We start from the raw sequence: 26,000 nt of genomic DNA, 5'->3' as shown, positions 1-26,000 counted from the left end.
GCTGTACTTAAAACTCTGGCTATGCTCAGGAGCCCTATGCTAAAACATGTATTAATATTCAAATGGCTTAAATCAGTGTTTTTCAAACTTGGCCACTTTAAGATGGGTGGACTTCAACTCCCAGAATTCCCCAGCCAGCATGATTGAAGTCCACCCATCTTAAAGTGGCCAAGTTTGAAAAACACCAGCTTAAATTCTTCCCCATTACTTAGATCAGCAGCAAGGAGGCTTTTGGAGATCTCTGCTGCCAGAAACTTGGCTATCTAGCACACAGGGGAGGACCTTTTTCAAGCTTTTAACAGTTAGTCATCCTGATTTTCATCTTAAAGACACTGGTTTTAATTTAACCTTGATTGCAATGATGTGGTTTGTCTTCTGACATTTTCTCCTTTCTGTCTCTAATAGCTGTAGGCTGCAACTAAGTTACATTTAGTAACCCTAACCCCCCCCCCCGCCAACATCCTTTGAATGCAACACCTATAAGAAAAGTTTCGCTCCATTTCTCCCCTGTATTGATGGCTTACTGATCCAGATTTTATGCCCATACAAAAGAGGTGGGACTCCCCTTGCAATGCCGTATTCAGATTTTGAAACACACACACACACCATGCACGCATTGCCAAAATCCTTTGCAAGGGGGCTCAGCTTGCAAAATGGGCCAGGTTGCCAAGTCTAAGCCAAAAGTTATTGAATACAGGGGAGCGATGGGAGAATAAAAAGACGATTTCTGCTCAACCCTCAACCCACCTTCCCACACAGAAATCAGGACCTGCTTGGAATGAACATTGGATATTAATTATTATGGGATGCGAATTCATTGGCTGAGTTTATTTATTAGGCAACCAGGGTTGCTGAGCTGATTTTATCAGATCCAAGAAAACCACTTCATCTCAAGCAGTGTTTCTGCACCTTAGCCATTCTAAGAGGGCTGGATTTAAACTCCCAGAATTCCCAGCCAAAGGAATTCAGCAAGGCCAAAACTCTGCCTATGAGGATTTCACCAGATTTTGTTCTCTTGCCCAACAACATAAGCCACAGATTCTCTTTCATCACATGGAGTGAAGGCTAGACAATAGCATGCAGATTTTGTTGCCCAGCACTAGGGATAATAACAATAACAGCAACAGCAACCACCACCCAAGGAAAAGTTCTGATAATTATGAGAGTGGCTGCAGAGAAGCAGCTTAAAAGCAACGGCAAATAAGTATCTAACGTCTACGGCCACACTACCCTGAAAGCGCCCGATCTCGTCCGATCTCGGAAGCTAAGCAGGGTCAGGCCTGGTTAGTACTTGGATGGGAGACCGCCTGGGAACACCGGGTGCTGTAGGCTTTTGCTTTTTTTTTTTTTTTTTTTTGCCTTCTGCGCCCTTGCTCTTCCCCCCGCCCCCCGGCCAGCCGGCCTTCCGCGTCCCCCTCTGGCTCAGCGCCGCTCTTCCTCCCGCTGCCCCTCGGGCAGAGCCGCGCCGTGGTTTTGGCTGCGTGGGCTGCGTTTCCCACTCCCGGCCTGCTGGATTGGACTCAGAGGCCGGGCTTTGCAGGGCAGCGGCAGCAGCAAGAGGAATGGGGGGCCTGGTGGCGGGGGACGATGGCCTGGGTGGGAGTCCTGTACATGGTCGACCTGGAGGTTGAGTAGGCGGGCGCCGAGAGCCGGCTTAAAAGCAGCAGCAAGCACACTTTGTATTGTCTACGGCCATACTACCCTGAAAACGCCCGATCTCGTCTGATCTCGGAAGCTAAGCAGGGTCAGGCCTGGTTAGTACTTGGATGGGAGACCGCCTGGGAATACCGGGTGCTGTAGGCTTTTGCCCCTATTTTCTGCATAAGTCTGGCCTTCCTTCTGCATTTACCCCTGCAAAGGGGGTCCTGTGACAATGGGCTGATTTGGACTCTCTTTTCATGCACCACTTATGCAGTCCCTGCAAAACATGGCATGAGGCTTAGGTCATACAGCCAATCTGATTGTTCTGACAACCCTGTATTCTTCTTCATCATCCCCGCCTTCCAGAGAAGAATTGGAGCATATGGAGAACTCGAGCTGAAGCCTCTCTTCTCTTGGGAGACGCATTCTGAGGTCCCCCAGCACTCTTCTCCCCTCTCAGTCACCTACATGACGAGGTTCAGGTCCTTCCCTCTCCTCAATCAGGGCACCACTTGTGAAGTCTGCAGTGCCTTGATGAAGGGTCTGCAGAGTCAGGTCAAGCCCACAAAGGACACGGTGGACAAGGCCCCGAGCACAGGGTCAAGCAGGCTTAGATCCACAGTTCATGCGAGAACATCCAGAGAAAAGAACCGCATGGTCTGTGGCAGGCATCTAGTCAGTTTCACCCATCCCTGTGCTACTCAGAAAACAGGAAGTCTCCTGTTTGTGGTTACGGCAGTTAGCACTTGGCTTTCCAGAAATGTCTTCTAACGGCTTGTTGGGGGTCCCAACATCTGCCCCATCCTGGCACCTGCTGGGCTACTTTAACCTTCTGCCTGTGAATGAGTGACTTCCTCATTTACAGAGAAACAGGAATCAGTATAGCAAAATAGGATTCTACCCCAGGCTTAACCCTAGGTATCCACCCCCCCACTTGACCATAAAGGGGCTGAAAAACAAAGAAGTGAGATCAAAAATAGGAAGCTTTTCTTTCAGCCAAAACCTGCAAGATCTCAGTTGAGGGTTCATGGTCCAGCAATCAGTGTGGGTAGAACCCAAAGTCATTATAAGAGTGGACGGGTCTCCATATCTTGATTTGATTGATTGATTGATTGATTGATTGATTGATTGATTGATTGATATGTGCCATCAAGTCACTGTCAATTCTTAGAGACCACATGGATAGGATGATTGTCCCTAAATCTTGGTTTAATACACAAGCAAAAAAGAGTAAAAGACATAACATGCAGGAATTCTTTTTCTGCAACTGGTACAAAATTCTCTCGATCTCTATTAGCATTGACCAAGGGAGGCCTCGGAAGGGCAGTGGACTAGGACGTTAGGGAAGATGGCAACCTGCAGAGCGTTTGGACCTCTGGACCGAGATGGCTATTGAGCAGGATTCCGGTCCGTTCTTAGCCTCAGCTAAATTAACCTTGAGCTTTGGGAGGTAGCAAAGCTTCTCTTTGTCTCATGATAAGAGAAGGGTGCAACCTTTCAGAGTGCTACAAGAATCAGGATAGGAAGAGTATTGATGCCTTTGAATTTTGGTGTTGAATTTTGATGATGTGATGCCTGAGAAGACCCTGGACAGCCAAGAAAACAAACCGATGGATCATTGAAGAAATCAACCCAGAGTTGTCACGCAAGGCACAAATGACCAGGCTCAAATCATCCTACTTCAGACACATTATGTGAAGACCTGGCTCTCTGGAGAAGGCTCTAATTCTGGGAAAGGTGGAAGGAAAGAGAAGAAGAGGACGACCAGCAGCAAGGTGGGGGTGCTCAGTTACAGTGGCGATGGGTGCACCGTTGGAAGAGCTGAAGGACCAGGTGAGGGACTGATCATCATGGAGAAAATTTATCTGTGTGGTCGCTAAGAGTCGACAATGACTTGATGGCATATAATCATCATTAATCATCATCACATCAGACACCACAGGATTCTGGCAAATAACCGCTTCCAAAACCGAGGCCCCCGAAAGAGCCCAAGATAAGATGGAGGGGCCATCAGGGCCATCACAGCCAACGACTTCTGGTTCTCATGGAAGTCTGGAGCGGGGGCAGCCTTTCCAAAGGCCCCCTTCCCCTGGGCTCCCTGATCCCGGCCGTTCCCACCAGCAGCTGACCTGGGCCCCAGCTGTGCTGTCAACTTTTCTGACATGCTGAACTGGGAGCTTTGTAGACAGGCCCTGCCAACAGCTGAAAGGACAGGCAGGAAGACAAGGAAATTGGGGCTGGGAGCCAGCATTTTAGGAGGCCCTCCCCAACTGTTTTCCTGGGATGTGTCGAGTCTGGGATGTTTGGCTTTTATCAGCGCTGCCACACGCACTCTCCCGGGACCCAAGATCTAAGGCTGGGGGCCAAGGGTGGCTTTGATTTACAGGCTTGAGCAAGGGCCAGGCTGGGGGGGGTGGGGTGCAGGGGCTTGGCAGGGAGATTGCCGCAGCCCTGGCATAGGAGAGGGCATTGGCCAACCCACCTTGGCCGCCGCTCACAGACATTGTGGCATCTGGGAAGATCGGGCAAGCCCAGCCGTGGAAGCTCTTTCACCAGCTGGGGAGTGCCAGTCTCCCACCGGTTCAGTGCCAGCCCTTGTTGCCTTGCCAAGCTGTCTCTGCAGCTCCCGGGTTACTTAGGCCAAAGGAGGTGGCGTTCTTCAAGCCGCCCCTCTCCAAAACCATCGGGGGCTTGGCCACGGCCTGTGCCTTGAAAGCCTAACCCACACCTCCCCGTCTACCCCGCTGTCTTTCCTTCTACCCTACCATCACCATGGTGCCCGTCTGCCACTGAGGACGCTCAGAAATTGGCTGTTGACCAGGGATGGCTAAGACTTTCAAAAGCCAGTTTCCAAAGATGGCATATGGTCTGGAGCAGAAACAGGAGATGGGAAGGAAGGTCCAACTGAACAGATGGAGGGGCCTGCCTAAGTTCATAGAGGTGATTTTTGGTACCCAAGATGGCCAAGCCTGTGTACGAGGAAGGGTATGCCAACCACAATTAAACTGATGTGCCCAGACAGTGCAGATCCTACACAGTCCAGATTCCACAATGAGCTGCTTTTTAAAATGGATGTAATTTATGTGGGGCTGACATATATCACTTGGCCAGGGAAACAGAATGGCCCGGAACCTCCTCCACCCCCATAAATAGGGAAGCCTTATCTTATTTAGGGACAAAAGAAGAGAGCTGGGCCAAAGATGCTGGCAGGCTCACCAGTCGACCCCCCCAAGAAGAAGAAAAAAAAGAACAGAAAGGGGGTTTAGTGCAGAGAAGCAGTCAATTTTTATGGTCCCCAATAACGGAGGACTTTGAGTGGCTCATAAAATACAGGCAAAACCATAAAATACAGCAAACAGTTTGCATGGCTGCCTTTCCACAGTATGCTAACCTAGGGAGTTGTGCGAATCCAGACAGCATGATTAGTGGTTCAATCTGCTATGCAAACTCTGAAAAGTGGGTTACTTGAGTAGACCGTTATTAAATTAATCATGGGTAACCCTGGGAGACAAGCCCAGCCCATATATTCACAATCTAGGCCAGTGTGCAAGAAGGAAGGGCCATCAGACAAGAGCAATATGAATAACCCTGTTGATGCACATTGACTGCCTCTCCAGGGAATGCATTATCTGTCCATCTGACAGAGACTCCTGCAAGCTTTTCCAAGTTTTATCATGTCTGCGTTTATTTGCAAATATGCAGATTGAAGGCAGAGGAAACACATGATTAAAGTTGCAGAAGAGAGGCGCAAAATATTTACCATTTGAGGGACCGCCTCTCCCCAGTCACATCTACAGGTGCTCGTCCCATCAGGTCCAGCAGGAAGAGCACGTTGTGGCTCCTGTCCATGAAGGAATGTCATCTGACGGGACCCCAGAGGGGAGACTTTTCTGCCGTGGCACCAGCCCTTTGGAATACATTCCCCCTGAGGTCAGATTAGCCCCAGCCTTGCTCGCCTTCTGGATAAGCCTGAAGACATCCAGGAACATAGGTATGGAATCTACAAAGTATTGCTAGGGAAATTGAGTACACTTTCCCACAGATTATGGGTTTTTTAAAAAAATTTTAATGGTTTCTGTTATTTGGTTGTTGTCAGGTTCAGCCCAAAGAACTCCACAAGACAGTGCAGATACAGTTCTGTTGCATTTATTAGCTTCCACCTCCAGACAGAAATCACGCCAGACTGAATCTAACTTCCCAAGCCAGCAAGCCAAAACACCATGAATTCCTTAGGGTGGTGCCAGTCTCATCTTCTTAACCGTCCCACACTCCAGCTGGGGGCTAAGGAAATGCTTATCTCCTCAAGCGCGGCCCTCATCAAACGATTCCTTCACAGTTGTATTCTTTTTGTGTTTTTAACTTTGTACGCTGCTCAGAGTCACGTACGTGAGATGGGAACCCATACATACATTTTCCAAATAAATAAATAAAACAGAGGCCCAAATTCCATGGCTCCCATATCAGATTTCTGTATGGAAAAGTAGTACCCTAAAATGGTTAAGAATCCCAAACTCAATCCTCTGTAACAGAAAAACACAAAAGCCCTGTGAATCAGATCGAGGGCTATTCTAGAATTCTGGGTCCAACTGGAAACTAATAAACATGGACAGAAGGACAATAGCCCACTTTCTGCTGTTGTCCCCACCGCTCGGCATTCAAGACCCACCACAATAACTATCAAGGCTAGTGGCCACTGATAACCCTGACCTCCATGCATTTATCCATCCTTTTTTAAACACCTGAATTGGTGGTCAGTTGCCTTTTATTTTAAACACCCTAGCCAAAGTCCAGGCAGAGTTACTCTTGATTTCTCCTAGGGTAATAAACTTGTGTTTGGACAATAAAGCAGCTTTTTTACTAACCTTCTGAATGTTACAGTGGTGTGGTCTAAGACATCTAGAAAAATGAAGCTCTGGAAAGCTGTTTTAGACCAGGTAGGAACTAAATATTCCTTCGTGTGTAATATTCCCTTAAGATAGAAAACCGGCAGGTCCAAACATGCTAAGCTTCCCTAGATGGCTGTTCGTCTTTCCTCCCTGGCATCCAGGCCTTCAATCAGAAAAGTTCTCATTTGGGCATGGTCTCCTAGGCTTGGTGGATGCAAAGTCCCTTTAGAAATTAACCTTGGATCTCATGTTGGGCCTAAGGAACTCAGTGGAATTTCCTCATGGCTGTCTTTTGCTAGAATCTACCCTCCGTCACAGATGCCCTTTTGGACCAGATAAAAAAGGACTGGAAATGGGAATGTGGGGAGTGAAGAGATTCATTTCCCCCATCTCCTGCACTGAACAGTACCTTTGAGAGAGAGAAAGAACAACACTAAAAGTTCAGGCTACAAGCCAAAATGCTACGACACTCTATCCCATTTTATTCTCAGACATTCTACGTACAGGAAATGGATTGTCCTAAAGTCCAGACGAGACAATAAATTTCTGTAATATCCAGGCTAGCTTGGGATGTCTGGAAATTTTATCCCTACTCCTTTACTCCCAGGCAACGTTATGGGCTCACCATACGTGGGCCTCTGAAACCCTGAATGTCCGTGTGTAGTTCAGCAGGAAACTCCAGATTGTCTATGTGCCATTTTTGCTTCAGTAAGGAAGAAAACATCATGCGTAGAAGCCAGTTCCAGGCACACCTATCTTCTTATTTGGCTCTGCTATAGCTTGACTTGAGGTGCAAATCCAGCATCCCACAGCCTCTGGGTCCCCAAACAGCCACCAGTGGAAGAAGACAATAGGCCGGACGAAGCAAGAAGCAGGCAATATCAGCACGTGGGGTAAACAAGAAGTACCGCTGTTGTCTCCAGACATCACTGCTCTGTTTTTACAGACATTCGCTTAAATGGGGAAGATATGCAACAAAGCTGTTGAGGCTTCAGCTGCAGCTGGATTCCTCCTTTCTCCAGGATTCATGGGTGCTCGGAAGTGGGAAGAAGAGGGTACCAGGTGCCAGGAAGGAAGAGAGATTCCAGGAAAGGAGAGAGGGTGGTCAGGTGGAGAAGGTCAACGTGAACCTCCCTCCATTTGCATTTCTTGAAAGAATTTACACATCCAGACACAGTTCCCCTGATGGCCCCTTACTTCTTGCAGAAGAAAACAGACCTTTGTCCATGATGGAAAGTTGCGTAACAATTGTAAATAAGGGGGACTGCAGAAATGAAAGTGTGTCTTGAGGGGGAGGGATTTTAATTCACAGGCTGATGCAGAAATTGCACAGAGCAGATTTGCATTTTCAAAGACATGAAACTGACCGAGTAATGACTCAAGATGGAAGAAACTGCTATCTGGATCGTCTGTCCCTCCTTAAGAATATGTGGAAAGGAAGTGGAGCAGCGGAGCAGTTAGAAGAGCTGATTCAGATTGGTTGACCCATTGCTTCTCCAGCCCAGGAAGAAAGAACCTCTACATTGGGGGAACTGTACCAGTCAAACCCTGTTTCCAACCTGGATAGTTAGAAACTTTCCTTGAATGGACATTTCCAATGAACTGGCATTGGTTGTGTTCATACAACACAGCACAACCTGATACTGGATTATCTATTTTCCGGATTCACACAATTCATTGAACCATAAACTAGACCACTGTTTCTCAACCTCAGCAACTTTAAGATGGGTGGACTTCAACTCCCAGAATTCCCCAGCCAGATGCTGACTGGGGAATTCTGGAGTGGAAGCCCACCCATCTTAAAGTTGCTGAGGTTGAGAGAAACACTGAACTAGATAATTAGGCTGGGTCCCCACAACAGGTTATGCCATAAAACAAAGTCATCTAACCAAGCAGAGCATATTGTGTAGACTCAGCCAGTGTCTTTAAGAAGCAACCCCCCACCAACAGGACGCCCCTCCCCATAATCTTGGCCCCAACTACGTGGGTGAAAATGCTCTGCCCGTTTTGTATAACTGCTACACCCATTGTTGCGCTTGCCCCAGTGTGGTTCTTGTTTGCCCAATCATCACCCCGTCTCTGCTAAGGACGACTTTCCTCCAGCCCCTCTCTTCTGATCTGATCTCCTATCCCATAATATTTTGGTAATAACCCCTTATAAGGGGATTGCTGTAAGGCTCCTGGACATGTGCCACTAAGGGGCTTCAATGACTTCATCTCCTTTTTCTAAAGGCCCACCCAGCACCTAAGAACACCAGTCCTATCATGGCTGGCTCAGTTGTCTCAAGCTAATTAAGCCCAAGAAGGTTGCATGGGCCCTTCGCTGATTCTCTGTACTCCCACCTTTGCTGAGAACAGCTTGAAATCTGGCTCCTAGGACTTGGGGGAGGGGAGAGGGGGAGATTGTAATCAATGCAGTAAGATGGGGTGACATGAAGCTGTCATTTGGGTCACTTTGATTCCTTTAATAAATGAATGTGCTGCATGATAGAACTACTGTAGCATGTTAAGAGCTGTCATCAGAATTTATTGATGCCACAGGAGACGGTTGGAGTCAGTGGGAAAAAATGCAGCGATTTATGGACTCTCCAAAGCCTCGGCTTCTTCAGCAACCCCCACCCCACTCCTGCGATCCTTCATGGCCTAATAAATCCCCACATTGTTCTTCTCATGCTGTTCGGCCAGTGGCACTAACCGCGCAGACGGTTCGCCCTGTCTCTTTGCCAATTCTCTGAGTAAGGAACCTCACAGAGGAGGTCAATCCATCCGCTTCACAGCCATGCACACACACACAGGCACACACCCCTGATAAGAGATGGGTGCTGTGATTTAGTACCTGGCTGCTGGAGATAAATGTGGGGAGGGCAACTGCCCTTGCCATCTTTCATGGGCCCTGGTTTTCCATCAGTGGCTTTTTGTCATTACCACATTAAGGGCTGATGCGGAGTTCCATATTCTTCACCCTGGAAGTCTGCAAACTGGGTTTGCTGAGAACAGCTCTTGCGGGGGAGCCTGGCTCTGAAATTCTGATGCCGATCAGGGAGATGGGCTCAAAATGTGAAAAGAGGCTGAGACCCGGATCTCTTTTGCCTGGAGAAGGAAGACATGCCTTCTGCATACCTGCAGACTGGTCCCACCGAAGAAAGCCAGGCTCTGTCATCCATCATCACAGAGTTCAGGATATGGAATCATAGTACCCTCACTTACAAGAAGCAGATTCCAGCTGAATGTTAGAAAAAAAACTTCCAAAGTATAAGAAGAGTGTGGGAAAATTGTACCAAGAACTCTGAGATACGGGGGCTTCCTCTCATAGGGCATGTCCAAATGGAGGGTGGTCAGGCAGATGTCCAAATGCTTTAATAGGTCAGCAGAGGTTGGCCTGGTTGGGGTGAAGGGTCCTTCCAGATTTTCAGTGCTATGATTCTGTAGTGGAGAAAAAGGACAAAATAAAAACCCAGCCCATCATTAACTACTCATGGGTTGCTTCACCCCTGTAAGGAATTGGGATATGGGATTCTCAAATCAAAGCCTCCAGCAGTCAAACTTTTTTGATTTTTTGAAATGTTTCTTCTGGCTCTACCTGCATTTTGGCTCTCTAGAAAATAGGTCCAGTAGATGGTACAGATTCAGTGAGTTTGCTCCAAACAGCCTGTCCACGTAGCACAAATACTACCGGCCAATCTCATCAGCCAATGCAGTCCATGCAACTGATGGCATCTTTAGGTAGCTTCAGAAGAGTGCTAAAACCATGTTGGTAAGGTACCTGCCTAAGGACCAGATAGCAGTACACGGCCAGATTCCTCTGTGGAGGCTAGGTGCCCAGTCTGTCCTCAGCCAAGCTGAAAGGTCCATGAAGGGCAGTGCCCAGCAACCGGAGGGGATGTCCACAGCAGCCAATAGGAGCTGGGCAGATCCCGCCCCTGATTGTGTAACTATTCCGTCAAGGAAGCATCACTGATTGTGCACACAGCAAAACCTGTGTTGGGAGAAGAGGGAAATCACTACCATAAAAGCGGAACAGCTAAAGATGGTGGCTTTAAGCTGTCTGCAGTGGGCTTGGAATGAGACAAAGTCAGCAGTGGGCATTTCCAAAATTAACTGTCGTCAGGTGTTCACTATAGTAAAATCTCAGAAGGGAGAGGGATCCTCCGCCAGTTATCAGGGAGTAAATCGCCCAGGGGAAAATCCTATTCTATTTGCAACTTGTCAGCTTGCAAGTGAGGAGTAAGAGAGATTATACATGGACAGTAGACCATGGGTGAAGAAAATATATTTCTCTCTCCCTCTCGCAATACTAGAGCCAGTGAGGTGAAGAGTGATTGAGAATAGGTAAATGGAAATATATCTTCACACAGTGCAAAGTCAAACTAGGTGATCTCTTCTAGCTTAATTCCATCTTCTACCATGAGATGTGGTGATGGCCACCCGCCTAGATGGTTTAAGGCCATCATGCCCCAACCTGAGCACATCTGTTTTGAGCAGATGTGTTATAGGTAATCTCCAGGACCATAACTAGTTAGGCTGAATGCACATGGAATAGCAAGAGGAACTGCTAGATCCTAAAATGGCAATTTTAGAACAGTGCAAAGAGAGCATTGATTTGACACTGAGGCTGCGTGTCCTCACAACATATCACACAAGGCTCAAGTGGTGTTGGGACGCTTGTGGAAATGCAGTCATGCTTTAGTGCATACTGCAAACCAGGCCATCGTAATAAGCTATCGTATAGTTTATTTATTGAGCCATAGCAGGGTGTACAACACAGCAGTTGCAGTTTGTTAACCCAGATTCACCACGTTTTGTGAAGGCAGCCTCTGGGGCTACCTAGGGGTGTTGATTTTCATTTTTAAAAAATACCTGCTGAACTCTTTCACCCGAAAAAAAATAAATAAATAAATACATCCAACCGTATTAAAGGGGTACAGTTGCAGGAACCCTGATTTTTATTTCAGGATAAGGAAAAACATTCAGACAGTAAGATCTGGACCACAGAGGAACAGTCTATCTAACCTCTGAGTTCTCCATCTTCGGAGGTTTCTAAGAAGCAGCTGGACAGTCACCTCTCATGAATGCATTAAAGGGTTTTCCTGCATGTGGCAGAGAATTGGATTAGATGGGCCTTGAGTCCCTTCCAAGTCCCCCCCCCGAGTTTTTTCCTATGTTTACATGCATTCATTTCACACTTTAAGGACCCCTGCCCACCCACCACCAAAAGAAAATTTGGGCCAATATTTCCCATTGTAAGGTTCGCTAGCCTGGATTCCATAATTTCCAATGAGACTCCAGACAGAGGTTTTTCCAAAGAAAGTTCAGCTTTTATTGTTGGCCAAGAGAAAAGCAGGGTGGACCACTCTCTGTCCGGCTGGCAGAGAAAAGACAGAGAACAGCCACACCCAGAACAGTTTACAACAGCTTTTATACCTATTTGTCATCAGGAAGCATCTAGGAGGAGGGTCACACATGCACACACCCGTGTGCCCGACTTCCAAGGTTGTCAAAACATTAACTTAAGCAGCATAAACCAATAGTCAAGTTTCTAGCCCTCATTTGCTCCAGGGGTACCTCATATCAGGCTTTACAATCTAGCTTGCCCCAAATTGTTCAGAGGATGTGGTTAGAAGCAAGAGCAGGTGCAAAAGTTCATGCACGCTCAGGAAATGCGTCCAGGAGCTCTAAAGCAAGACATTAGCTTAACCACATCTTTCCATTTCCTTTCACACCTCTACATACAAAAAGCAGTTCCTTAATATCATAAGACTGACCCTAGCAGTCAATAGGTCAGCAAAAGCTTGAAGTACAGAAGCAAAATAAGCAGTTAGTCTAACCATTCCTTACAGCATGGAGGAAGTTGGTGAGCTTTAAGACAAAAATGGGTGGTTTGGCCAACAACAAGAAGATGCAAAGTAGCCGTTTCATTCTTAATCAACCCTGAAAATTCCTTCTCAAATCCCGTTGAGCTCCCCTGCTTGGGTGAGGCAATTAAGGGCCTACATGGGTGCATTCACCTTCACTCCCCTCCTACCGATAACCCCCCAAACGATGCCATTGGCAATGCTCATGCAGCCTTTTGAAAGGCCGAAAAAAATGAAAGAACAGCCTGTGGCTGCACGGAAGCTGCCTCCATTCCAGATTTAATGAGGAGGTGAATAGGATCCTCTTGAGAGATGTTCCAGTTGGAGTTTACCACTGTTTTGAAAGACGCCAGGGCTGTGTTCACATAAGATGTTTATTTAATCCACCCATTTTCACACATGACATTAAGCCCTAAGCTAAACCAAACAGATTCACTCTATGTGCGGTCAGAATGCATCTGCTAGGCCTCTAATTCAGTGTTTCTCAACCTTGGCAACTTGAAGATGGGTGGACTTCAACATGGCTGGCTGGGGAATTCTGGGAGTTGAAGTCCACCCATCTTCAAGTTGCCAAGGTTGAGAAACACTGCTCTAATTGACCTGAACCTGGTACGTTGTATGAATCCAGCCTAGAAGAGACCTTCTCAAGAGATCCTTGAGGAGAAGTCCGACTACGGCAGACAAGCAGACAACATAAGGGAAAAGCTGCAGGCATGGAAAGGATCCTGCCAACATCTCCAACAGAAAAATCTTTCCACGAGTTCAACTATGTTGACCGCACAACCTCTCTGCATCTCCTCAGAAGTTCAGCATGGCTGGCTGTGGCACATTCAAGACGAAGCCCAAGCCCATTTCTCACATGAGCCCCCTGCCTCGAGCAAAATTGCTTCCCGGGCTCCTCTCGGCCTGCTCACACGCAGACCTTAACAAGAAGCAGATGCACCAGAGGCAACACGCAGGGGCAGCAGGAGTCCTTCAGGGATGTGGAAAGGTCTGCACTGAGCCCACTTCTCTGGGCACATTCTCCTCTTGCCGACGAAACCCCGCTTGGGATGCCAGCAAGGAGCAATAAACGGTCCAAGGACAGGGCAGAAGCCAAGGACAGCTTACCAGGCGAGATCCACATCTCCGTGAGGACCTAGGGCCAAAGGGAGACAGGCCAAGAGAGAGCCATGGCAGGCCATTCTGCAGCTGGCAAAGATCAGCTCTTTCCACTTTGCTCACTGAAGCCTCTCCTGTAGGCATCATCCTGGAAACCTGGGCCAGATCTTGCAACGACATTCGGAGCACCCTGGGTCCCAATGTGTGCCTTTATTCCAAAAGCCCAGACAGAGCATAATCTCTTTAAACATGTTGCATCAGAATTCCCCCTTCCCCTCCTTATACAGTCCTCGCTTAACAACCACAATTGGGACCGGAATTTAGGTCGCTAAGCGATGCAGTTGTTCAGCAAATCATCACATGACCGGACCCAGTTTGATGACCTTTTGGGGGGAGGTGGTCGTTAAGTGAATCACCACAGTCGTTAAGCAAATCATGCAGTTGTTAAGTGAATCACGCAATTCCCCATTGATTTTGCTTGCTGGAAGCCGGCAGGGAAGGTCGCAAATGGTGATCACGTGACTGCAGGACGCTGCAACCGTCATAATTGCAAGCCAGTTGACAAGCGCCCAAATCACAATCATGTGACCACAGGGATGCTGCGACAGCCGCAACTACGAGGACTCATCATAAGTCTCCTCAATCAACGCCGTTGTAACTTCTAATGGCCACTGAATGAGGGGTCATTAAATGAGGACTACCTGCAAATGGGCACTTTGACACTGGCCATGCGCACTGTGTCAGGCATTTGGGCAATGCGTAAGCCCCATGGCAGCCTTTCTGTGAGTGCGCCCACCACAAGTTGTTTACATTCCAGATGTGCACCCCATTGAAAAAGTCTCCCTGTTCCTGCCCCATCTCTTAAGAAAGGGGCAAACAGGAGGCCTGTGAACAAAGATTTGCTCACCTTTCCTTCCTGTGTATTGCGGAGACGAAGGATAGGCGAGTTTTGGCTTCTTCCTAGCAAACCTTTGCAGAAATCAACGGGGATTAAGCTTGCTGCAGTCAGCAATGAAGTCCTTAGAACGGTGTGTCGTCGGCCACTTGGCTGGGATTGAGGCAGCTTCTACCAAAGACTCAGTCACGGGAAGGAGGATTAGTTAATGTTTCCTTTTCAATCGTTCCCCTTTTCTGCACGGCCCTAATCTGGAGCTGCGTGGGGCGGGTCCGTCCCTCTAATTCCCGCAACGCACAGCTTCCAAGAAGCCGAAAAGTGTGCAGTAAGGACCTCAGTTCAAGGCTAGTGGTGCAACTCCTACAGGAGGCAATTGAGAAGCGTGTGACACAACAAAGACAGTCTAGCTCAGTGTTTTTCAGCCTTGGCCACTTTAAGATGTATGGACTTCAATTCCCAGAATTCCCCAGCCAGCCATGCTGGCTGGGGAATTCTGGGAGTTGAAGTCCACACATCTTAAAGTGGCCAAGGCTGAAAAACACTGGTCTAGCTACATGCAACATGCTGCTTGTTCTCCTTTCTCCAGGGCTGGGGTGGCTTTTTGTTTTTAATGTGTTGCTGGAGCTGTGCCACTTTTGCACTCCATGAGGGGTGTCGGCAGGGTGTGGTCAAAAAAGTCAAGATGGCCACAACAGTGCAGTTGAAGCTCCGCCTAACAGGAGCCTCAATGGCACCATCGCAGCTGCCATCCTGACTTTTTTGACCCCTCCCTGCAGACAGCCCTGCTGTCCATCCTAGGAATGCAGAATAAGCTTACAAAGGGAGCATGCTTTACCTGGTTATTGGACTGTGGTTGACTCCATTCATTCATTCATTCATCAACGAAGCCAGTGAATTGGGTTCACACAACATACTAAGCCACAAAATAACAAGCCGAGATTAAAATTATCCAACTAGCATATTGGGTTACAGCTGCCAGCTCCCCAATTGCCGGAGTTAAGCATGGGGGGCGGGGGGCAAATCCAGCCATTGAGTTTCTAGTTAAAATAATTTCTAAGTGTCATGAAGATATAAACATGCCCTCGGGTCAAGCTCCATTCTCGGTGACGATGGAGTTTTCTTGGCACATGTGGGGAGTCGTGCTGCCATGTTAAGATAAGAAGCCAACAGCGACAGATCAGTCAAGTCTGTCATGGCAGGTGCAGATGCAGATGCATTCCACATTCCAGCCTGGGGGATTTCCTGGGAATGTGTTGCAACCGTGCATTTCTGTTTTCTACTCAGGGTGCATCTGTGTTGCATCTGTGTTGCTTGTGGGCCTGTAGAGTGGACCGAATACAGTCCAGTGTGGGTCAGGGGACCGGGAGACAGTTGGGGGAGCTTAGAACGGAGCGGTCAGCAACACTCTGAGCCTCTGGCCAACTCCCTGTCCCATAGAGGCCCCATGGCGGAAATGCCTTTTCTCCGCATCCAGATTCAGCCCAGCTGGCCAGCTTCTCCCTCCACCCCACGTTGGGCCTACAACGTTCTGTTTTCGGAGAATGATCTCGCTGACGGACAAGCAGACAGACTTGTGAGCCCTGTTCCTTCCAATATTCCACTGGATTGGACAGAATACAAAGACAGCGAGCAAGGAACAGCTTTGGGTGGAAGGGGTTTCGAATATGCCAGAAAGTGGTGGCCAATGTGTGCGGAAATGCTCTTTCTTTCAAGTTGGCTGCGAACAGAGTTTCTTGCTTCTCCTGCACGTCTTCAGATGGCCGTGACTCTGTTCTGCAAAGCCAAAATGATGCTGTCACCAGCCAGGCTGCCTAAATTACCACGCTATCTCCCAGGAACGATAGATTCATCTTGTTCCAGCCCTGCGCAGAACAGCCTAGGAGAAAAAAAAAATCACGGGATTCGCTAAACGCGTATTGAAAGGTGAGTCTCTTCTTATCAGCAGCTCCTTTAGTTTCTTCCATTGCTCTAGACTCGGTAATCCAACGTTTTAAAGAAATGCCCGTTCTTCAGACAAAACAGACTTCCAAACACTCCCTTTGGAAAGCTAAGTAAACAAGCCGTCTTTGAAGTTTCAGGGTTTTGCCAAGGGAGAGCTCTAAAGCTTCCTATGTTGCAATTGTCCAATATTTGCCTGAACTCACTGCTTGAAGTACTGAGGCGCTACGTCCTCGCAAATGTTAACATCAGCGTGTTAAGGGCCTCCCCATGATCTGGCACGTGCACATACATGCACTGAAGGCCTCTTTCTTTAAAGAAGCCGCATCATTGTTCCTGGAGTCCAGAACATGCCACAGAGGCAATTACTGACAAGTAGATATGGAATTATTCCAGCCTTCCAGAGCCAGCACAATGTTTCTCAATCTTGCCAACTTTAAGACGGGTGGACTTCAACTCCCAGAATTCCCAGTACATGCCAGAAAAGTGGATGTTCCAGCATTGGGGAAGCTTTGCCTGCAAAGGAGTAAGTCGGTCCCTTAACAGCTACTGCATTTGGTTAGGGTTAATCAAGGTTTTTTTATTTGTTTGTTTTTGCAGTTTAGTATGCTGGGTGCCTGCTTATTTTTATAGATTTCTTCCATTTTTATCCCGCCTTTTTTGTATATAATTCAAGGCGGCAAGCATACCTAATACTCCAACATCCTATTTCCCCCACAACAACCCTGCAAGGTGGGTTGGGCTGAGAGAGAGGGACCGGCCCAAAATTGGTTTTCATGCCTAAGGGAGCCTAGAGCTCACACTCTCCGGGTTTCTAGTCCAACACTTTCACCCAGTGTTTCTTAACCTTGGGAACTCTAAGATGTGTGGACTTCAACTCCCAGAATTCCCCAGCCAGCCATGCTGGCTGGGGAATTCTGGGAGTTGAAGTCCACACATCTTAGAGTTCCCAAGATTGAGAAACACTGTTCACCACTACTGGCTCATATAACATGCTAAGCCTGCTTAGTTTAAACTACAGTCATTTTGGGGGGTTAGTATGTTGTGGGAATCCAGCAAGTTTTGCTTACAGTCGTTCCCCATGTTGCGTCCACCACAAACTGTGATGTTGTCCAAATGATGAAATGTGCATTGGGAGGTCACAATGCAAAGTCCGCCCTATCATCTTTCCATTCAGCGTCACCAAGAACGAAAGGGGCAACGTCTGCATCGCAAAGCCCATTTCGTCATTTGCCCCTCCTAGGGATGCGCAGGCTTGTTCAAATCCTGAAAATGGAATGAGCAGAGCGCCTAAGATGAGAAATGACCAGTTGGGGGACTTGATTGCCCCGAAAATGCCGAGTCTCCAGATCTGAAGAAAGTTGCACCAAGGGCATTTACAGGGGGAGGGTCAAAAAGGTCAGGATGGTGGCTGGGACCCACCCTATGTTAGGTGCATCACACCCACCATCTTGATTTTTTTTGACACCCCTGCAGTGGGTGGATTGCAGAGTGCACTGTTTAAACCTCTACGTTGTACACGGACTTTCTTCTTCCCACAACCCAGCCACGCACCACTTCCTTCATAGCACGAATAAATTAAGAGCCTCCACTGCCTTCCTCGATAAATCTGCATTCAAATGCTGGTGCTTAATCAGGTTTTTTGCAACACCTCTGCCTGGCCAAACTCTTCCAAAGCAGCTCCAGAGGAATAGAGGAATACCAGCTCCTGACCCGTTCCAAAAGCAGAAATGTCGTGCTGGCTGAATGTGTGCATGTTTCATGAGTTGTCAGTCTGCAAAAAGGTGGGTGGAATTGCAGAGTGCACTGTTAATGCCTGGGACACACAGCCCTTGTTGAGAACAGGAAACGCCAGAGGCAAAGTCCTCGCAAGCCGGGGCCGCAAACGAGCACCCAGCCCGTTGTTGCAGGGTCTTGCAGTACAGAATCCTCGTTCTCAGGATCATCGTGTGGGTGGCTGAAGCCCGACCATCCTTGGGCTTCCTGCAGGCAGAAAAGCAATCAGGGGGGCAAGAGCAGATGAGACAGGACAGGAGGCATTTAAAAAGAAAGGCGTTAGCAGTCTGCCATTTGGAGAAGCAAAGCAAAGAGTAACATTTTCTCTATAACCGCATGGCCTGTTGCATGAGGATGAACAGATTCTGGACCTGGTTACAATATTCTGGATCAGTGTTTCTCAACCTTGGCGGCTTGAAGATGGGTGGACTTCAATTCCCAGAATTCCCCAGCCTTCCCCTTGCTGGCTGGGGAATTCTGGGAGTTGAAGTCCACCCATCTTCAACCCGCCAAGGTTGAGAAACACTGCCCTAAAGAAATTGAACATCAAACTTCTACACTTCTGGTCCAATCCTAATCAGCAAATTCCCAGATTCCCGGTCACCAACCTCTTTCCCATCTCCTGCTTCTTGGGGTCATTTTAATTAGAGATGCTAGGATTCCAAATTTTGCAAAGCAGGAGCAACCACGGATGTCTACAGCCACCTGTGCCAAAATGATGCGTCAGGTGTCATTGTCACTCCAATGCCACCCTTATGAACTCGTTTCCCAATGTCTGAAGCACTCAAGGAAGGCACAGCCTTTGCGTGAAGTCATCGTCACACATGCTTTGATGTCCCTCCCTCCCTTTGTGAACACCGATGTGCGGTAGCATCTGCAGTGGGGTCAGAAAAATCAAGATGGCAATGATGCAATTGAAGCCCTGCCCTTTTCCAGCGCATCATCTTTTAAAAAGGAATGCGGCTTTGATCCTGCAGTTGCGGCCACCATCTTGACTTTTTTGACCCACACACACACGGAGATGCCTTGAGATTACATAGTCTTAAACTAGAAACGGAGGAAAATCGCACTTTGCCAACCTGTCCTGCTACAGATTCAGAAGTGAAGGTAGCAAGAATAATGTATAGTAGAGAACTTAGGCCACAATGTACAAAGTGATGATTTTTTTGTGTGTGAGAATCAGGTTAGGTTCACACAGCATACAAAGCCAGGTTAATATGGGAACTGGTCATTTGTGGTTCCGTGTATTGTGGGAACCCAGATCAAGGGTTACAAATACCTATGTCTCTACTACTGAAGAATCATGTCATCTTCTAGGATTCTCCCCATGTAGAAGGGACTAATCTCCAGGCAATAAAAGCTCACCCGGGTGGTTTTCAGCCGAACATTAAGAGAAACTCCCCTTAACAGGTAAGGGCAAAACCCAGCTAAGCTTGGCTGATCTCAGAAAAGCTGTGCAGGCTTGGACCTGTTTAATACCTGGATGGGACACCACTAGGCAATCAAAGAAACCATCAGGAGATGCAAGGGCCATAGTATAGCCCAGGAGACATTCATGAAGTTTCTAAGAATATTGCCCAACTCCAAGGAAATTTGACTAATTTAAAAGTGGGCCTAATTATGGAGAGACGAATAAGATCTTATTGGGGAGGGGGTGGCTTTAAGCCAACCAGGTCAACCCTCCAGCCCTCCATCAGCATGGCCGTTGAACCTGATTTCACCATTAGCAATTTCACCATTCCTGTCCCATACAGGGGTCTCTGGAGGAGCAATTTGGGGATTGTCACTCTCAACCTTTGCCCCCTGCGGCCATTTCCCCATTCCGTCTAATGACAGGGTTGAATCAGGAAGGGGTTGAGTGCTTTGCAGACCCTTCCCTTGGATGCTGTGATGGCACGTTCAGGAGAGAAAGGCATCCAGAGCGAGAAATCGGAGATCTCCCTGGGCATCTCCTATTGTTATTGGAATGAACCATCTTTAGCACCAATAGCCTGTAATCCAACTTGGCTGTATCTCCTCCCCAAATCAGTATAAGTGTCTATGGAAACAAGGCTTCCATTTATGCTAAATGTTGCCCGCTAGAAGGTTTTGTGTTTCCCGTCCACTTTCCCTTCATTCTAGCAGGGTGTAATTATTGGGGTATGGGGAGGATTCCCACTATTATGTTACATTTCTTTGGACAAACGCATGACTCAGGACCTTCAGAGAATGCTCTCATTTGCAGTTGCCGGTCTTCGGTTTCCCAGCCCTTGCCTTGCATTGAGCTGGGGGCCTGCATGAAAGGAGGGAAGGAGTTATTTTCAAAGGTTCCAGCCAGGTTAGGCCAAATCCAGTTATTCTGAACAGTAACCTGGGAATTGTGTGTAACTGGCAAGGCTCTGGAATTAGAGGAGGAAAAAATAATTGCAAGGTTCCAGGGATGATCATGGTGATGGTGGTGGTTTTTCCAACTTGGCAGTTTTAAGATGAGTGGACTTCAACTCTCAGAATTCCCCAGTCAGCAGTTCTGGGAGTTGAAGTCCACCCATCTTAAAGTTGCCAAGTTGGAAAAACATTGATGTAGAGTGTGAAAAGGGCAATCTTCTCTCACTCATCCCTCCCAGACTATCCATCACTAAGTTTCCAATGTTGCTTTGCAGTAAGGAAAGGATAACTATTCAAATCCAGGCCCTCAACATTTTGAGGCAATGGGCACACTTAGAACACACACACATATTTGAGCTTGGCTGGTTTTGAAAAAAAGCTAAGCAGAATTGGATCCAGTTAATATTTGGACAGGAGACCACCAAGATATCGCAGAGTTGTAGACTAGACTGGGAAATCAAATCAGGCGTGAAAGCAACAGCAAAACCACTTCCGTACTGTTGCCAAGCAAACTCTAAATGGTCCGTGTCGTTGATGAATATTTTCCTTTAGTGAAGCCTCGGTGGACTGGATTTTGATGCAACAGACTGCATGCAACCAGATTCCCCTGTCATTGATCTCATTTGCCTAATGATAGCAAATGGGATAAATCACTGCCGAGGTATATCCTCTGCTTGACCTGACATTGGCAAGGACCTGGCCCACCTTCCCTGCAGTTACTCTGTTCAAGCCAGGTTTCCGTGTCTAGGCATTAAATGGAAAAGGGTCATACTCAATTCAAACGATACCTTCGTTTTTGTTCAGCAGACGGGAGGGTGGCGTTGGGCCCTCGCCATTGCTGTAATTCTCACCGCCCGAAAGATGGAGGGGTATGTTGCACACATACACACAGTCGTGCATGCATGTGGGGGGGGTGCATGCTTGCGCTTAGCAGCTGAGCCTCCCAAGGGCAATTTGTCCCCCTTCAGAGTCTTCTCTAAGCTCTGCCTAAGCTGTCTTTCGAGTTATCTCACATTCTTCCTCCCAAATGAAGGCCTGCTTTTGACTTACAAAGGGGGATTTAGTCACGGGACACATTATCTTAAATGGCTCACCTTCACCCGAAAGGACAAAACACCGACCTAGGAGGGAAGGAAAAAGAATTTCAAGGAAGAAAAAGGAAGGGGGAAAAAAGGCTTAATTCCAGTAAATAAGAGGGTAGTGGGGAAGTTTTGATTAGCACTGTGTTCCAATCTTAGCTTGTCATTAATCAAATTTATTCCCTCCAGGCAACTCTGGGTAGCCTCCAGAAGCTTTCAGAATAGTTAAACAGATCCCCATATACCAGTGATTCTCAACCTCAGCAACTTTAAGATGTATGAGCTTCAACTCCCAGAATTCTCCAGCCAGCATGTGTGGACTTCAGATCCCACAATTCCCCAGCCAGCATGGCTGGGGAATACTGGGAGTTGAAGTCTATACATCCTAAAGTTGCTGAGGTTAAGAAACCCTGCCATATACAATGGCAGAATATTTGTAAATATCTTTTTGCTAAGGTCACCTAACAGCAGAATGGCATTGGCAGTTTGTACCCTCTTTAAAAAACATTAGATCAGTGTTTCCCAACCTTGGCAGCTTTAAGATGTGTGGACTTCAACTCCCAGAATTCCCCAGCCCTGGGAAACTCTGGCAGCTGAAGTCCACACATCTTAAAGTTGCCAAGGATTGAGAAATACTGCCTTAACACCTGTTTGATTCCTTTGTTCTATAAAAACTCAGAGAAAAACACACTGAGATCATATACTCCAACCTTGCTTCTGAGTTTGTTTATATATTAGATTTATAAACTGCCTCAGATACTCCCAAGTTTATTTTTTAGATTTAAAAACCGCCTTTCATTCACAAGCTGAGGACAGTGTACATAGCATTCCTCCCACTTTTTCCCACAACAACAATAACCCTGTGGGGTAGGTTTTGCTGGGGGAGAATGACTGGCCCCCTAGCCCACTACGTTAACCACTCCACTCCACTGACTGCATTACCCTTCATCCCCAGCCAGCCTGGCTCAGCTTTCGGTCATGTGTCTGCAAAATGCTGGGAATGATCTCCACTGTATTAGAGGACTTTACTCCAAAGTCACTCTGAGAGAAAGGCCATGATGTCAGCTGAATGCTTTGCTGTGGTTTCTATTTTATTGGGGCATCTGATCTATGCGCTGAACTCCAGAAATGTGCAGGTCTGCGTTTCTTTTTATACACCTCTGACCCAACGCCATTGCTTCTGTTTTAGCCAACCGTGAAGGGACATTCTTGAGTCCCTGACACTGGACCGCTTCTGAATGATGCATCAGCGCCTGGCACATCGAGTTGGGGATGGGACAAGGAGGTGGCTTTGGGGTAACCTTGCCTGCTGTTCTCAGCCATTCCTGGGGTGTTTCTCCAGGCTGGTGATGACCACCCACCACCAAAGTCCACTGTGCTCAATGTTCAACCCCCCCACAAAAAATTCCAGCCAGTTTCTGTTTCCAGGCACAGGTGTGGGAAGTGGTTTTCGGCCTGGAGTCGAGGTATGTGCCTGTCTTGAAAAGGAAGAATTTGCAAGTGAGGCTGGGGAGAAAAACATCTGTACTCTGGAGATGCCAGGAAAGGTTGCTCAGGTGTCTATGGGGATATGAGTATTCAACCCCATGGTTGTGGCCCCGACTTGACCTTGCTTGCATGTGACATGAATGTAATGCTCACTGCTTAAGTGTGCAAGATTGGCGCTACTCAGTCTATATCAGAGGGGTCCCACATTGTGTAGAGATCTGTTGTGGACATGGGGGCTATTTAGAAGGCACTTGTAAACATCTCACAACCTTTCCTGGTAATATGAGATCGTTTCCCCTTGCAAGACATTAAGTGAAAAGATACAAGCCAACATCTTCAGCTGGGGCAGCAAACTATTGTTCAAATTCTTTCTTGATGGATTGGGTGATTGATTTTTAATTAATAGCAAAAAGAAAAAGAAAAAAAAGAAAAAGAAAAATACAATGATAATAATGATGGAGATACATTGTCAAAGAGGGGAAAAAAACATAAAAATTGCTTTACAAAAAAGTGAAAAAGTACGACAAAGAAAAAATAGTATGATATGTCATTGTCATTATAACTGTTATAATGACAATGACATATCATACTATTTTTTCTGTTAAATATGTGTTTTTTCTGATAAGTGTATGTAGAATTCTGTTACAATTCTACATATACTTATCTAATGCAAATATTATTCGAGTACATATATATTTCTAATAGAGTTATATGACTATCCTGTGTTTTTTTTTTAATCTAGAATATTTTGTATAAATGAGTCCCATATGTCATGATACTTGTCCATACAAAATCTATGTCTGTAGGCAATCCGCTCATAAGTGACAAGCGCAATCAGGTTTACAATCCATTGTGTGAATGGGGCCATACATTTATCTTCCAGTGCCACAATATCAGTCTTTTGGTCATAGTAAGAGCCAGAGAATCCATTTACGTTATCCGGTTGTCAAGTTCCATGTACTAGGTATGTAATTCAAGAGGAACTATTGTTCAACCTCAGGTTCTTTGGTTACTTTAGCATTCATTTGTTTTGTGCAAACTCAGAAGAGAGGTTCATCCAGTCACCAAGTGACATATGTGGTATGGAAGCAACCACTACGTTCTGGGATAGGCAACCTTTGATTCAACAGACCTGAACTGTGTTGGCTCAGGCTGGGTTTCTGGCAACTCCACTAGTCCCTTGCTTTCCAGAGTAGACTCAGAATCCTGGATGGTCAAGGTGGTGCTTCTCCCAATGACGTCCGTTGGAGCCATATTTCTCAGCATGCCTCCAGCAGATAAGTTTCCCAGAAGATCCAGCATCATGATACCATTCATAGTAGGAGAACAAGTGGATAGACCTCAAGGAACAGCATAAGGCAACCTAGCTGTAGCTGCCACAATTATTTTCACATCACTGGAAAAGACACCAAAGGAACCCAGGGGAGGCAGCTTGGTCAGGGTGCCTCAAATCTTGCTCCAGCCCTGGAAAAATCCAAGGGAGCTTCTGAAATGGCTTCATATCCAGGACTCCACTAATTCTGAAAGGGACCATAGTTTGTTGTTCTGTCTTTCCCACTGTGTCTGTCTCCCTTTATAACTTAGACCTTCTTGCCGAAATCTTTTTATCGGTCTTTGTCTCTACCTCTGTCTCTCTTTCTCTTCTTGCACAATAATTCCAGTTGTCACAAGACATCAGACAGGTTAAATGAAGTACCTGCTTCTCACCTGATCACCTTAACTTAAAAAATTCCATTGCGTGATTGGGGAGAAGCAAATAAATCCTTCTGAAAAAAGTGTGGGTAAAGTCTCCTCCTGTCTGACTCTGTGGTTTGTCTTTGCTGATGGTTTTGTTAGCTTAGAGCAGTGTTTCTCAACCTTGGCCACTTTAAGATGAGTGGACTTCAACTCCCAGAATTCCCCAGCCAGCATGGGTGGCTGGGGAATTCTGGGAGTTGAAGTCCACTCATCTTAAAGTGGCCAAGGTTGAGAAACACTGGCTTAGAGTAATTGGGCAAAGCCACCCTATTGCATTGGTTTGTAATACAATATTTTGTGCAAACCCTGAAAATGTAACCTTCAGTAACCTGGTGAAGTGAGTTGTCTGAATGTAACCACCCTGATTATTATTGTCTTCCTTGTGATTGTCCTCCCTTATGATCATTATCTTTGTCATCCTCCTCACCCCTCTCTTACCCATGGCCATTGTTCAGTCCATCCCAGGTCCTACAAGGGGTCATTTTCCACTCTTCCAGATTCCCACAAGGAACAACTCATCACTTCTTCCCCACACAGACAGATGCACATCTTCCTTCCCCCCTTGTCTAGTCCAGTCCTTAGTAATCCCTTGGGGAGGTTGTAAAATCCACAGCCCCTTCCCCTAAATAGCACAGATGGTGTTGGCTACCAGCCGGCTGAAAGTACATTCCATATATCATGTTTGAGTTTTGTCTCCTCTGGCACCATAGAAAAGGGAATAATGGAACAGGAATGTTCACGGCAATGTAGAAAATGTTCCAGCCCCCCGCATCTTGCTCCCCACCCCCCCCCCACCCCCAACCCCCAGGGAACTGCTTGTTACGACCTGGGACCAGTCTCCTCCCGAGGTGATCCTTGAGTTGGCCATTTAGCTCAGCAGCAGAGTATGGCTCGCAGTTGTACATCACATAGGAGAAATCAGGTGGGGGACAAAGTGCCCAATATGTTCCTTGCTGGCTGAGAATCCATGTATTCTTCCACGGATAAAGGAGCAGCATAAAATCCGGACAAATCCCACAATGTGCTGAACCACGAAATTAAGCCCATTTGAGCTTAATGTAGTGTGTGGTAGGCACCCCACCTCTCTCAATTCATACAGCACTATTCCCCCAACAGAGGTGGGAAGCAGCTGGATCGCCAACGTTCAGACATCAACATGTTTGTCTTCCCAGACGGGCCATGAATCATGCTTCAAAGCCTGTAGTTGGCCCAAGAGACGTATCTCCCACGTGGTCAAAGGCCT

General features: G+C 47.0%; 2 non-coding genes across 2 annotated transcripts; both read left to right on the top strand.

Annotated features, from left to right (window-relative positions):
* Positions 1-1,213: 1,213 nt before the first annotated feature.
* Positions 1,214-1,332, top strand: LOC112541737 (5S ribosomal RNA). The gene has a single exon (XR_003085702.1). It is a non-coding gene; the product is annotated as a 5S ribosomal RNA (ribosomal RNA).
* A 352-nt stretch (positions 1,333-1,684) lies between these two features.
* LOC112541736 (5S ribosomal RNA) lies at positions 1,685-1,803 on the top strand. Its single transcript, XR_003085701.1, has one exon. It is a non-coding gene; the product is annotated as a 5S ribosomal RNA (ribosomal RNA).
* Positions 1,804-26,000: the final 24,197 nt, after the last annotated feature.

This window comes from Python bivittatus, unplaced genomic scaffold, assembly GCF_059951505.1.
Source record: "Python bivittatus isolate LINGU-HERP-01145 unplaced genomic scaffold, Pbiv_v1 ctg000980_np1212, whole genome shotgun sequence".
Taxonomy (NCBI): Eukaryota; Metazoa; Chordata; class Lepidosauria; order Squamata; family Pythonidae; genus Python; species Python bivittatus.
Note: the sequence above shows the minus strand (reverse complement) of the source record. Positions and strands in the feature narration are given on the sequence as shown.